At 47.9% G+C, this 14,903-nt stretch overlaps 1 long non-coding RNA gene across 1 annotated transcript in view; it reads right to left on the reverse strand.

Annotated features, from left to right (window-relative positions):
• Positions 1 to 2,806: 2,806 nt before the first annotated feature.
• The window catches only part of LOC112547205 (uncharacterized), a 31,680-nt gene continuing 19,583 nt past the window's right edge, over positions 2,807 to 14,903 (reverse strand). The window contains exons 2-3 of the long non-coding RNA XR_003090961.3: positions 5,968 to 6,140; positions 2,807 to 5,549 (exon numbers count right to left, since the gene is read on the reverse strand). This is a non-coding gene — a long non-coding RNA (uncharacterized LOC112547205). The remainder of the gene's footprint in view (positions 5,550 to 5,967; positions 6,141 to 14,903) is intronic.

A 14,903-nucleotide genomic window follows, 5' to 3' on the forward strand; every position in this document is an offset into this window, starting at 1 on the left:
CAGCAGCGAGTGAAAGGGGGAGCGCCTTTGCCTTTATGGAAAAAAACAAATGAAAATGCTATTTGCTATTTATAGGGATAAAATGCCGGGACAAAAATGAAAACAAACAAACAAAATGCAAATGTGTAAAAGACAACAAAAAAGGGGGGGGAGGGGCGGCCAAAAATGTTTTGCTTGGGGCAGCAAGAAACCTAGAACTGGCCCTGGGGGAGGGGAAAGGGCTGGGCTGGGCTGGGCTGGGCTGGACTGTGGGGAGGAGAGGGGAAAATATGGGGAAGGGGCTTGTGCTGAGCGGAGGAGAGGGGAAGGGAGGGAAGGGGAGGAGGTCAGGAGAAGAAGAAGAAGAAGAAAGAGGAAGGCACCAAGGGACACGGGTGCAGGAGAGACAAATGCCAGGGGGCCAAGTGCAGACAATGAGGTAAAGGGCAGGAGGGAAGGTGTCAGTGGGAGGGGGGACAGGGTGATGATGGGAGAGGAGAGAGTAAGGGCACTGGGGGCTAGAGGGGGAGGTGCTGGGAGAAGGCTAGAAAGAAGAGGTGGGAATGAGGAAGGCGGGGATGGAGCAAGTCATGTATGAGGGCACAGGGGCATGAGAGGAATGGGGGCAGAGGGTGGTGAGGGGGTGGGCATCAGGGAAAGAGAGAGCAAAGGAGACAGGGGCAGTGAGGGAAGGGGGAGGAACCAAGAGGGTGCAGGTGCCAGGGGATTCTGGGGGTGAAGCAGAAGGGCAGACACCTGCAGGGGAGGGACGAGCACCAGAGGAGAGAGGAAGGGCAGGTGTGTAGAGGGAGGTGTTAGGAGAGGGGATGAGGATCAGATCAGAGTGGGGCTACTGGAGGAGTGGGCACAGGGGGGAGAGAAGGGCTGGTGGAGGGGGGCAGGTTGCAGGAGGGCTGAGGGCAGTGAGAAGGGCAGGAGTCAGAACAGCAGGGGAGGATAAGGGGTGGGGAGGCAGCAGGCACCAGGGGAACTGATGGAACAAGGGGATGAGTCATGGCAGCAGAGGGGAAAGGTAGAGGTTTATAAGATATTTATTAATAACTTGGGTGATATTTATTAATAACTTATTAGTAATTACTGTTCTTATTCTTATTAGGAATTTATGCTATTAAAAAAACACTTTTTGGGGGGAGGGTGGCGAGTCCCTTTTTTGTCTGGCAAGTAGGGTTTTCCAGAATTTGTCGAGCCCTGGCCACGTTTATGCTAATGAAGCGTGGAATATTTAAATCCCTGCTTCATTAGCAATTTCGTCATGCCTAATCTACATCTCTCTGTCGACAGAGAAGTGTAGTCAAGACGTACCCTCTGACTGAGTCACTTTGTAGGAGCACAGGCTACAAGTTAATCCAAACAGGTGAAACAAAATATGACACACATTTGCTAAACGTGCAGTGAGGGGAATTTAGACATGCAGTCTAAGTCACTCCAGCTCAAAAAATCTGACATCCAGGTAGATTAGGTCTACTGCATTTCTTTTGTCTAAACAAACAGTTACTTCTGAGCTCTATTAGCAACTTTGTTGCTACTTCTTGACTACAACAGTTGAAACAATTGTAAAAAAAATCTCCAGTTACTTTCTATCAATGAGGCCACGGTTTTCAAAGTTGGGTCTGGGGCCTGCCTGGGTAAGCCTCTGGCAGGCTGTGAAATGCTTTGTTTAGCCAAGTGTCCATACTTAGCAGGGGTTCCCAATCTTTTCCAGATGGGGACCCATTTTGACAATTCAGGAAGACTTGTTGACCCAAGGCAATTCACAAACAGGGGGAGGAGAGGGGACAGAGCCACTTGGGGAGACACTTGGTGACCCTTTTGAAATGTAATGGTGACCCAGATTTGGGTCCCAACCCATAGGTTGGGAAACCCTGGTCCATAGGCATGGAGCCTCACCGCTCCCATTGGCTGCGGTTTGCCATTTCCAGCCAAGGGATGCTGTGGGAAGCAGTGTGAGCAATTCATCATGTTTGGAACAGATCATTTGACTTTAGGGGTATGTCTAGACTACAGGTTTTTGTCAACAGAGGCTTTGTCGATAGATACTGTCAACAAAACTTCTGTTGACAAAGAGTGTCTAGACTACATCCAGTTACTTTCCAGTTACTGAGTGTAGATGCAAAGGATACTGTAGATGCAATAACACCTTCTGTCGACAGAACTTTGTTGACATAAGGCGTTATTCCTCATAGAATGAGGTTTACCACAGTTGACAAAACTGCTGAGTTCTGTCGAGGTTGTGTCAACAGAACTCGGCGGTAGTGTAGACATAGGTATAGCTTTGTCAACAAAAGCCCATTTTTGTCGACAAAACCCTGTGGTCTAGACACACCCTAGGAAACATACTAAAAACAGCCCTTTCTTATCTTAATCACCTGTGACTCACCCTGTTTATCAAGAAAATTCTGGGTTCCAGCCACAGGGGTGCGAACTGGAAGCCCCAGTCTGGCAACGTCAACACTGTGTGTCCACGCTTTTGTGGACAAACATGTCCACCTTCTACAAGCCACATTTCTTCATTGGGTGTGGGAGAGCACTCCTGGGGTGTGTCTAAACTACACGGCTCCATCAATGGAGCCATGTAGATTAGGCTGATCAGCAAAGGGAAATGAAGCCGTGATTTAAATAATCACGGCTTCATTTAAATTTAAATGGCTGCCGTGCTGAGCCGACAAACAACTGATCAGCTGTTTGTCAGCTCAGCGCGCTAGTCTGGATGCTCCTGCGCTGACCTGAAAGCCCTTTATCGACCTCCCCGTTATGCCTCGTAGGATGAGGTTTACCAGGGAGGTCGATAAAGGGCTTTCATGTCGGCAGGGGAGCGTCCAGACTGCCCCGATCTGCCAACAAACAGCTGATCGGCAAAGCGAGGCAGCCATTTAAATTTAAATGAAGCCACGATTATTTCTTCCCCCTAGTACTTTGGGGAAGAAGGGGGTTGAGCAATCACAAAAGCTTTATTGCTCAGTTGCCAGGGTAGACAAAGCCTTAGATCCAAAGCTCACAGTCTGCAGGGCAATGCCATCCCCAATAACAACCTATGACAGGCAGGGGATGGATCGCTCAGTGATTGCCCTGTTCTTTTAATTCCTGCTGAAGTGCCTGGCACTGCCCATTGTCAGCAGACAGGCTACTGGGCTAGATGGACCACTGGTCTGACCCAGTCTGGCCATTCTTATGTTCTTAGCATGCACAAGCAATCACAGATGGAATGCAAATAACAGAGAACAGAATTTGTTAGTGCTGTATCTGGCCTCCCTTTTATATACTGCCCCCTCCCTGTGATATGCTGCCCTGTCCATGGTCCTTAGGCTGTCCTGGAGTGGGCAGCACTAGAACTGGGTTATTTGGTCAGCATTAGGCCTAGAGGGGAGCAGTGAACGGGGCTTCTGGGAGCAGCTTGTCTTTGATCTCAGGCTGCTTGCTTGTCCCTGTGGCTGTGGCTGCTGCTGCAGAGGGTTGGGATAGGCTCCTTCCAAGTGTCCATGGTCTAAGGCTGACCCCAGATAGAGGAACTGGCAATTCCACCCTGTCCTTAGTCAATAGGGATTTTGGGGGGAACAGTTTTGAAAAGAACACAGGTGACCTTCCTTCACTTAAAATTTAGCCTCACAGCATCCTTCACTCAGCTGCTGAATGTTGGCACCACCTGTTGGCACATTTGCGTAATAGTCCATATTTGTAAATGTTCCTTTCCATCATGTGGTTCAGGGTACAGGACAGGATAAATCTGAATAGTGCTAGTGCTGTATTTGAGGAGCAAGTTATAGGTTCCCATGGCTCTCTTCATTGTTTCAAGACCAATGTAGGTATCTATCCTGTGATACCCCCCTTGCCTTATGAGAATTGGCTTATGGATATGAATATGCATCACTCAAAGATGCTTTAGACAAAATATTTCAAGTTTAATGTTACAGTCTGCTGGATCTGCATATCCTATTTTTGTGCAGGTATCATTCCTGTAAGTGAAGTTAGATATATGAAGTGTGGATCTGTTTATAGTTCTAAATGTGCTAATGAGCAGCCATTACTGGTGCCCCAGAAACCAAATGGCTTGGTGATCAACTCAATGACCTGTAAATAAGCTTTGTTTACCCTATATGTCCAAAAGGTGGTTAGTCCTAGAAAGGCATGTGGCCATCCCACTTGGTACTGGTACCCATTTTGACCCTGGTTTTTTCCATGGGAGTGGAAGGTGTAAAATAAATGATTCCTACCCTGGGGGAAAGTCTATTTAAGCAAGAGGAAGCACTCAGCCTTTGGTGTCAGCTGGATTTTGAAATTGCCTGGCACACACTTAGGCTATGTCTACACTACAGGGTTTTTGCGCAACAACAGCTGTTTTTGCACAAAAACCCACGGAGCATCCACACCTGAAGCACATTTTTGTGCAAGAAAATTTACAGCAGAATGGCAGAACAGAGGGGTTTTTGTGGTGTAGGTAGACCTCTTTCTACAAGGAATAACTCCTTTTTGCGCAAGAGTTCTTGCAGAAAAACGTGTGTGTGGATTCTCAACAGGGGTTTCTTGCACAAAAAGAGCCTATCTGAAAAAGCACAGGTGCTCTGATGGCTATTCTGTGAATGGCCATCAGAACTTTCTTGCACAAGAGTGTCCATGCTTTGCGATGTGCTTTTGAGGTGTTGACGTGCTTTTGTACAAGAAGTTTTTGAGGAAGATCTCTTCCACAAAAAGCTTCTTGCACAAAAAGCCTTCAGTCTAGACATAGCCTCCGAGAATATAAAAGAACTTTGAAAAAACTATAGACCCAAGTCACAGTAAAGGATCAACTCTGATTTGAAGCATTTCACCCAAGATCAGAACAGCTGTTTAGAGTAAGAATTTGCATGTAACAAGTTTCTTACTGGACTAGAATCAGTTATGCATTTTCTATTCATTTTAATTTAGTAACTTACTTTGCTCAAACTGTTTTCACTTGTAACCACTTACATCCTACTTTTTGTACTTAAATAAATCTTTTATTAATCAAGCTTGGTGTAAATAATTGTTACCTGTGGGGGTAGGGGAGCACTGTCATTTCTCTCTTTCATTGATAAAGGGGTCTAACCTTGAAACTTTCTTTGTATAAAATTTGTACACAGAGTAAGATGGATTTATTTGGGGGTTTTGGTCCCATTTGTAGATTGGTTTGCTGTGTGTTGAGCACTTAGAGCTGAACCCTTCCAGAGCTAAAGGGGTTCAGTTCCTGCATTACTCTGCAGGGGGCAGTAACCTCAACTCTGTGCCTTCTCTGGAGGAGACCAGAGGATCTGGCCCAGCAGGACCAGGTGGTGGGAGACCCAGAGAGCAAGAAGGCAAGTGTCAGTCGCATGACCCAGGGATAGACCAAGAGGACTACGTCTGTGATTCCAAAACTGGGAACCTTCTCACAGATGCACCTGTAAAGAGTCAGAAGTTGAAAAGAGGATGGACTGATGTCTATCATTACCAGTATCCATCAGCAGCAAAAACTTGATCATGCAGAATATGCCCATCTGGCCCTTAGAGATGGAGAATATGGGTGAATTTTTCATGGCAGTGGCTACATCTTCTCGAGGCTGCAAAATTAAAATAAATAAATAAATAAATAAAAAGTCTGAAATCAAATGTTCTTTTTGTGTCACTGTTGCTGTTAGTCCCCCCCCTTTTTTCCCCCTCCTTTTGTTGGTGCATCACTCAGCCTGAGCAGTGAACACAGGCTAGTCAGTCTCACTTTTGCTTAGTCAATATCCCATCTGTTTCATGCTCAGATTCTGGCACAAGGCAGCTGTGTTTGGGCTGCAAGCACCCCTGACAAATGTTGAAAAATCGAAACCTAAGAACTGAAGTGCCTTCCGAATCCTCACGTTTTACTGTGGCTGTTGGCGCTGCACAGCCTCGCCAGCCACCATGTCTCAGTTCTGTGTGAGAATTTAATCCAGTGGAAGCAGCCTAAAGGAGCAGCTGATTTTCCATCCCACTGTGGGGTATACTTACGTCTTTACTCTGAGCACCAGAGTAGTCAGTCCCGGGCCTTGTGCTCAGTTTCATTGTGGCGGTTACCTTGAGCACGCCATCCTATTCCACTTGGTTGTGGGACAGTGAGAGGAGCAACGGGGAAGAGACACAGGGCTTTCATCCATTTGGATCCCTGTTATCCCAGGCCGCATCTGGTAAATGATGAACCGAAAGCACTTTTGTTCACTCTGAATGAAGACTCGGCCTATGGCTCATACACCACACAAGTCCCACTTGAACCCTTTCTGCACAGCGGAGAGTTTCACCCATTGCCGTTGTGTAAACTCGTTCTCTATAAAAGCTAATGCTGGCCTTAATAAAAGTCCCTAGAACATGCCATATGTGTAATAACCCTCCAAAGCTATGAACTTTTAGAATTTCTGCCACCATTAAAGCACATTGGACACGCAGAGCTATATGGAGCAACCGAGGGAGAAAGGGTCTTTATTTTGCTGCAAGATGAGGATGCTAACTTTGGAACAGGGCCCGCTGGCCTGCCTGTGCCACAAGGGGCCCACTGGCCTGCCTGTGTATATAGAGCCCACTGGCCTGTTTGTGTATATGTCTCCTGCTGCACAGAAACGACTCTGGGATGCTCCCTAAGGCTATGTCTAGACAGTAGGGCTATTTTGGGATACCAGAAGTATCCCAAAATAGCAATTTCATGTCCTTAAACATGCCCATTATTTCAAAATATATTTTGTTCCCCGGGAGTTAAGGGACTTGTTAGAATAGCGCTTTATTTCAAAACTTGCTCAAAAGAAGCTAGGCAATTTGTGTAGTGCAAATTGTGTAGCTTATTTCAAGGTAAGGGTGCTGTGTAGACGCACGCTGAGGGTACCCAGTGTTGTGGGACACCACACTACCCACCTTGTCTTTGCCTATCAGGGATCAGCACCCTGACTCTTCCAGCCCTGAGCAACACAAGCCCTCGCCTCCCACTGTCCTTCTGACGGTTAGAGATCAGTATGCCCAACCCTCAAGCTTGTCAAAGCTCCCCTTGAAGTGTCCATCTCTTCCCTTTCCCCATTCATAGGGCACAGATCCACAGTTCCCAAAGGCCCAGTGCTTCCCAACGACACCCGAGAACACAGCTCTGCTGAACACACAGCACTGAGATGTGCGTAGTGTGAAAACACACATATGTTTTGTGAACCAAGCACAGGGATGTGAGTCATAGCAAGTTGGCTGAAGTACCAGGAACAACTGGTTACATCGAAAAATCGTAATACACCTCCGAGGGTATGTCTACAGTACAAAGTTAATTCGAACTAACAGACGTTAGTTCGAATTAACTTTGATAGGCACTACACATACAAACCGCTAGTTCGAACTTAATTCGAACTAGCAGAGCGCTTAATTCGAACTAGTTAAACCTCATTCCACGAGGACTAACACCTAGTTCGAATTAAGCAGTTCGAATTAAGGGCTGTGTAGCCACTTAATTCGAACTAGTGGGAGGCTAGCCCTCCCCAGCTTTCCCTGGTGGCCACTCTGGGCACCACCAGGGAAACTCGTCTGCCCCCCTCCCGGCCCCGGAGCCCTTAAAGGGGCACAGTCTAGCTACGGTGCCTGTGCCAGGTGCAAGCCTGCCAACACCCAGCCAGCAGACCCTGCACCTGGCACGGCACGAACCAGCCACCTGCTGCCACCCAGCCCTCTGCCTCTTCCCGGGACCAGGATGGCGGCTCCTGGGAGCCTGCCCAGGTCCACAAGAGGCGGGCGCCCACCTGGTCTAGTGCAGAGATCGTGGACCTCATCCACGACCTCCGCACTAGGCACAGGAAAGTGGCCGTCTAGGGCAGAATAGCTGCCAGCCTGGCCACCCAGGAGCAGGTTTGCATGAAAATCAGGGTGGTCCAGTGAGACCCCCGACCCTGAGCCCTGAGCTTAGAATGGCTGTATTGGGTCAGACCAAAGGTCCATCTAGCCCAGTAGCCTGTCTGCCGACAGCGACCAACACTAGGGACCCTGGAGGGGATGGACCGAAACAATGACCAAGCCATTTGTCTCATGCCATCCGTCTCCACCCTTCCACAAACAGAGGCCAGGGACACCATTTCTACCCCCTGAATCCATGGACCCAACCTCCATGAATTTATCTAACTTCTCTTTAAACTCTGTTCTAGTTGTAGCCTTCACAGCCTCCTGCAGCAAGGAGTTCCACAGGTTGACTATTTGCTTTGTGAAGAAGAACTTTCTGTTATTAGTTTGAAGCCTGCTACCCATTCATTTCATTTGGTGTCCTCTAGTCCTTCTATTATGGGAACTAAGGAAGAACTTTTCTTTATGCACCCTCTCTACACCACTCATGCTTTTATAGACCTCTATCATATCCCCCCTCAGTCTCCTCTTTTCTAAGCTGAAAAGTCCCAGTCTCTTTAGCCTCTCTTCATATGGGACCTGTTCCAAACCTCTGATCATTTTAGTTGCCCTCCCCTCTCCCACCCTCTCTCTTCCCCTCTCCCACCTCCTTTTCCCAGTCTCCCCGAGTTTTGTTCAATAAAGAGAGTTTCTATTTTTGAAGACACGTGTCCTTTATTTTGTACATCAGGAAGGGGGGGCTAGGGAGGGGTAAGTGGAAGGGGGTGAGGGAGGAATGGGGTACGAGCCCCCAATGGGGAGGACTGGGGTGGCTCTGCGGGCTTCTCGGGGTGGAAGCTCTCCTGCAGCCCCCCGATTGACCCTCCCCCCGGATGGCAGCCTGCGGCAAGTGCAGCAGGGCTGATGGCCGAGTGCTGTGATGTGCCAAGTGTGGGCACTCAGGGCACTCCAAGCCAGGACTGCTTTGCAAGCGGGGAACCCCTGAGAACTGTCTGTCCGGGGTGGGGGTCGGGTCCCTTTAAGCACAGCCCTCAGCTAGCCTGAGACAGCAGCTCCATGCTCTAAGTTCTAATCTGATGTCCTGCCGGCACTGCTTCCGGCCATCCTTAACCCCGGTTCAGGGTCCACTCAGTGTGGACATGCTAGTTCGAATTAGCAAAATGCTCATTCGAACTAGTTTTTAGGTCTAGATGCACTAATTCGAATTAGCTTAGTTCGAATTAACTAATTCGAATTAAGTTAGTTCGAATTAGTGCCGTAGTGTAGACATAGCCCCTGAGTCTAAACTTATCTAATGCAGCACCCTCTTGTCTCATAGAATGCAACTCAGGCTATGTCTAGACTGCAGGCTTCTTTCAGAAGAAGCTTTTCTGCAAGAGATCTTCCAAAAAAACTGCTTCCGAAAGAGAGCGTCCACACTGCCATCGTGCATCGAAAAAGCGATGTGCTTTCTCAAAAGATAGCATCCACACTGAATGGATGCTCTCTCGCATGTAAGCTGTGATTACTATGGACGGAGTAGCCACCAGGGCACCTGTGCTTTTTCCTCTTTCCTCTTCTTTTGAATGAACTCCCTCTTCCCTGTCCACACACACCTTTTTCTGAAAGAGAAAGAGGATTTCCTTGTAGAAAGGATTACCAATGCTGTAAAAACCCGTCTGTTCTTTCAATTTTCTTTCGGAAGAACGCAATTGCAGTGTGGACGTAAGTGAAGTTTTTTCCAAAACAACTCTGTAGTGTCGACAGTGATGGGCAACCTAGGCTAGTGAGCAGGCCTCATAAGCAGCCCTCCTTCATCTCAGTGGGCCGCAGGATTATTCTAACCAAGACGGTCTCCCTGGAGAGGGTAGTTTTGCTAACTGTGGTTGTGTAACTAGATTTTGAGGGGTGTGTGGATGGAACCATGGCAGCGCTTTGAGGGGATGCAGAGGGAGCACCTGGCTCTCACAGTGAATGTCGTGTGCAATCCGCACGCACCTCGCTTCACGTGCCTTGCTTTATGTGTGTGTCACTTTGGTAATAGGGGTAGGGAAAAAACCTACACAGACGGAAGCAACGGGATCTGGCAACCCTGAGCATGGGTCACACAAGAACTCTGATGTTCTGCATGTGGCTCGTGGGCTGCAGGTTGCTTACCGCTGGTTTAGCTAAATCTCATCACTTCAGAACATTGTGCGCTGTGACCTCCTGTTCATAAGACAAGCCAGCTGGCAGCTTGTCCTCCAGGTGTGATTCTTTCCAGTCTCCTGATACATGCAACAATATAAATAAAATAATGGGGACTAATTTAGCAACAACTACTCAAGAGAGAGATCTTGGTATCATTGTGGATAGTTCTCTGAAAACATCCACTCGTGCAGCGGCAGTCAAAAAAGCAAACAGAACATTAGGAATCATTACAAAAGGGATGGAGAATAAATTCAAGAATATTTTATTGCCCCTATATAAAACCATGGTACGCCCACATCTTGAATACTGCCTACAGATGTGGTCGCCTCATCTCAAAAGAGATATATTGGCAATGGAAAAGGTTCAGAAAAGGGCAACAGAAATGATTAGGGGTTTGGAATGGGTCTCATATGAAAAGAGATTAAAAAGACTTGGACTTTTCACCTTAGAAAAGAGGAGATTAACAGGGGATATGATAGAAGTCTATGAAATCATGACTGGTGTGGAAAAAGTAAATAAGGAAAAGTTATTTACCTGTTTCCATAATATAAGAACTAGGGGTCACCAAATGAAATCAGTAGGTAGCACGTTTAAAACAAACCAAAGGAAATTTTTCTTTACACAGTGTACAGTTAACCTATGGAACTCCTTGCCAGATGATGTTGTGAAGACTAGGACTTTAACAGGGTTCAAAAAAGAGCTAGATGAGAGTGTGACATCAGTCTCAGGGGGGTAGCCATGTTAGTCTGAAACTTTAAAAATAACTTAAAAAACTCCAATGAGTAGTCCTTGGCACCCTAAAGACTAACAAATATATATATCATGAGCTTTCATGGGCAAAACCCACTTCTTCAGTTGTTATGATATATAGTGGTGTGAAGTAGGGATATAATAGTGTAGTCGATTAACAGATAAGCAAAAGCTTATTGGTTAATATATAGACTACACACATTTCCTCCCCCTTGCCAGTAAATTTTTTAGCAGGTTGGCCAGCAGCCAGGCTCAGTCTCAGCTTGTGCAGGGTCTTGAAACTATCTCCACTGCAGCTTTGCATTTAAAGTTTATTAGGAGCCAGGCGGGCAGGCAGCCTGCCTCAATTCCAGCTCATGCTGGGTCTGGGAGCTCAGTCGACTCTCTGGACAGGGGCTGCTGCCACCCGCACTGCTGCCTCTGTGTCAGCCGGTCCACGAGGGGAGCTGGTTTTTAAACTGGTTCCTCTCATGGACCAGCTCTTACCTGGCACCCTACCCTGCTGCCTCTGTATCAGAGGCAGCAGCAAGGAGTGGCAGGGAGCTTCTCAGGAGTGGAATTCAGAGTGCACAGCTTCCAGCCCCACCCCCGGGGCCTATAGAACAGTCAAGTAACCGATAAGAATTCATGAGGTTAAACAACTATTCAGTTAACTGATATTTAACATCCCTAGTGAGAAGGTGAGGGGAAAATTCACTTTAAACTAGCAGATGGTGGCGCTATAGCATAAGGAAACAGATAGGAATGCTGGGCTTTGCAACCGCCAGGCTGGAGAATGATCACAACACATTTCATTGCTGCCACAAGCTATTTTGCTTGTCACCAGGGCAGCAGTGAAGCCTTTAAAAACTCTCATTCTGCAGCAGCTGCTCCTAAGATTAAATCTGTTCTTTGGGAGGTGAGCAGGGGGGTGCCCATCAAACTGTGTTAGCTCCATCATTTAAACCGACCAAAGAAATAGGACAGCGGGTCAAAAAATGTTCATGGTACAGGACAATAGCAAATAAAATGATAGAGGGTTGGGTTGCATTTATTTTCTCACACTCCCTCTCTGATCTTCCCTATGGAACTAGAGGCCAGACAGTTAATTAGCTAAGAAGTAAGCCTGTTTGACAGATACACAAACAATACCCTGCAGAAAATGCGGGAAATTAAACAGTCATTAAAAATACCTTGGCTTTGTCTAGACTGGCATGATTTTGTGGAAATACTTTTTAAGGAAAAGTTTTTCCGTTAAAAGTATTTCCGCAAAAGAGCATCTAGATTGGCACGGATGCTTTTGCGCAAAAAGTGCTTTTGTGCAGAAGCATCCGTGCCCGGCATAGACGCGCTTTTGCGCAAGAAAGCTCCGATGGCCATTTTAGCTATCGGGCTTTCTTGCACAAAAAATTAAGGTGCCTGTCTACATTGGTCCTCTTGTGCAAGAGGGCGTATCCCTGAGCGGCAGCGTCGAAGTATTTGCGCAAGAAGCACGGAATTCTTACAGTAGAACGTCAGTGCTCTTGCGCCAATTCAGTCTAGATGCACCTCTGCCTAGTGATCTGAATGGGAAAAAGCTGGACAAATCCGATGCTTGTTCGTGGACTCCCACAGCTGGCAGGCTCACTTGGTTTGGTGGCAAAAATGGAAAAACTCTCTGCTGTTTCCGTTAATACCCCTCCAAGCCAGGCTGGAAACTGAGATTTCATGATGGGCCTGGGGATGAGGCCTCCCGGCCTATGTTGGAGTTAAACCTTGGCTACTGCTATGTCTATCTATATACGCTTGAGCCAAACCCTGTTCCCAGCTACCTCTGTGGAGCCTGTTTGTGGCCAGCAGCTCTTGCCTGGGAAATACACTTTAGAAGTAGGGATGTTGGATACCGCGTGAATAGTTGTGTAACCACATGAAATCTTAGGGTATGTCTACACTACCCTCCTAATTCAAACTAGGAGGGTAATGTAGGCATACCGCACTTGCAAATGAAGCCCAGGATTTGAATTTCCCGGGCTTCATTTGCATGAAGCCGGCCGGCGCCATTTTTAAATGCCGGCAGTTCGAACCCCGTGCCGCGCGGCTACACGCGGCACGGGGTTTGAACTGCCGGCATTTAAAAATGGTGCCGGCCAGCTTCATGCAAATGAAGCCCGGGAAATTCAAATCCCGGGCTTCATTTGCAAGTGCGGTATGCCTACATTACCCTCCTAGTTAGAATTAGGAGGGTAGTGTAGACATACCCTTAGTGGTTCCGTGACTATTCGATAGCCCCCGGGGGTGGGGCCAACATCCAGTGCACTCCTGGGTCCACTCCTGGGAAGCCTCCTTGCCACCCTGAACTGCTGCCTCTATATCAGAGGCAGTAGCGCAGGGTAGCAGGCGGATCTGGTCTGCGAGGGGAGCCTGTTTAAAAACTAGCTTCCCACACAGACCGGCTGCCTGCCAATCCATGCTGAGGGCTCTGATACAGTGGCATCAGTGTGGGGTGGCAGCAGCCCCTGTCCACAGGGAGTCGGAGCTCTCCATGGACAGAGGCTGCTACTGTGGAACAGCCTCTGTCCACGGGAAGTTCGGACCCCCCCCCATGGACACAGGCTGCTTCACAGCAGCTTCTCTCTATCCCCCCCACCCAAAGCTGCTGCCTCTGATAGGGAAAGTAGCGTGGGAGAGAGGCAGGTGGCACTGGGGAGCTGGTGCTTAGAGGAGCCACCTGCCTCTGTAAGAGGCAGCAATGGGGGGCAGGTGAGTCCGTGGGAGCAGATACATACAGGGAGCTGGCTTGAAAGCCTGTCAGCTGACGGTCAGGGCAGTGAGTGTGTGTGTGTGTGTGTGTGTGTGTGTGTGTGTGTGTGTGTGTGTGTGTGTGTGTGTGTGTACTATACACCTGAGACTTCAACTGCTGAGACCGGGGTCCCTTGCAGTGGGCAACCTGGAAGAGGTTGAAGGGCGCCCCAATAAGTGTACAGAGAGAGCTTATTACACTTCAGGTTTCAGCTGCTAGAATTCATAATTCCTTCGCAGCGGGCAGCCTCGGGGTGGCTGAGAAGCGCCCCAATGGATTTTGCCACCTGGGTGTGACACAAATCCAAACGCCCAAGCTCTCCCTATATCTGTCCCGTTATGACTGGCTGAAGTTCTTTTAAATTGTGCCTGGTTCTGTTACAGCAACTGAAAGAGTCAGGTTAAAACTTAAACAGTTACAGGTTTATTTGAGGAAGCTTATAAATCATATGGTTGCAATGGCTATTGTTCTATTTCTTAACTACTAGCAAAATATAGATCTTAAAAATGGTTACAAAGAAGATAAAGATAGAAAAATAGAAATAATGGAACCAAGTAACAGCTTACTCTTTCTATGTGTACACTTAAGACAGAGGACCACATCCAGGTACAATTTTTACCCCCTTCTGTGCCTCTCGACTCCAGCATGTCAGGCCAGGGCCAGTCCCTCAATTCCTAGGAAAGACGAAAATACGAGGTGGGCGTCCCCATAGAACCTCAGGAGGTCAAACACCTAACCTGACCAGCAGGTAGAGGGTAGAATGACACTCAAAAGAGAGTGTGCTGCTGTACCACTTTTATACCCATGGGGTCACGTATTTCTCTTTGGGTATGTCTACACTACCCCGCTAGTCCGAACTAGCGGGGTAATGTATGCATACCGCACTTGCTAATGAAGCCCGGGATTTGAATTTCCCGGGCTTCATTAGCATAAGCGGGGAGCCGCCATTTTTAAATCCCCGCTGCTTCGAACCCCGTGTAGCGCGGCTACACGGGGCTCGAACTAGGTAGTTCGGACTAGGGTGCCTATTCCGAACTACCGTTACTCCTCGTTTCACGAGGAGTAACGGTAGTTCGGAATAGGACCCTAGTCCGAACTACCTAGTTCGAGCCCCGTGTAGCCGCGCTACACGGGGTTCGAAGCAGCGGGGATTTAAAAATGGCGGCTCCCCGCTTATGCTAATGAAGCCCGGGAAATCAAATCCCGGGCTTCATTAGCAAGTGCGGTATGCATACATTACCCCGCTCGAACTAGCGGGGTAGTGTAGATATACCCCCTCTTATCTGTCATGCCAAATGGGGCTGGTCTGTCTTTTGTGAGACCAGTTCTTACAAGGGAGTTGTGAACTTAATTTACACTTGTAAGAGAGATAACTAAATTGGAATTACTGGGGATTCTTTTCTCAGTGGGAAAT

The sequence above is a fragment of the Pelodiscus sinensis genome, chromosome 5 (genome assembly GCF_052426305.1).
Source record: "Pelodiscus sinensis isolate ZL-2025 chromosome 5, ASM5242630v1, whole genome shotgun sequence".
Classification (NCBI taxonomy): domain Eukaryota; kingdom Metazoa; phylum Chordata; order Testudines; family Trionychidae; genus Pelodiscus; species Pelodiscus sinensis.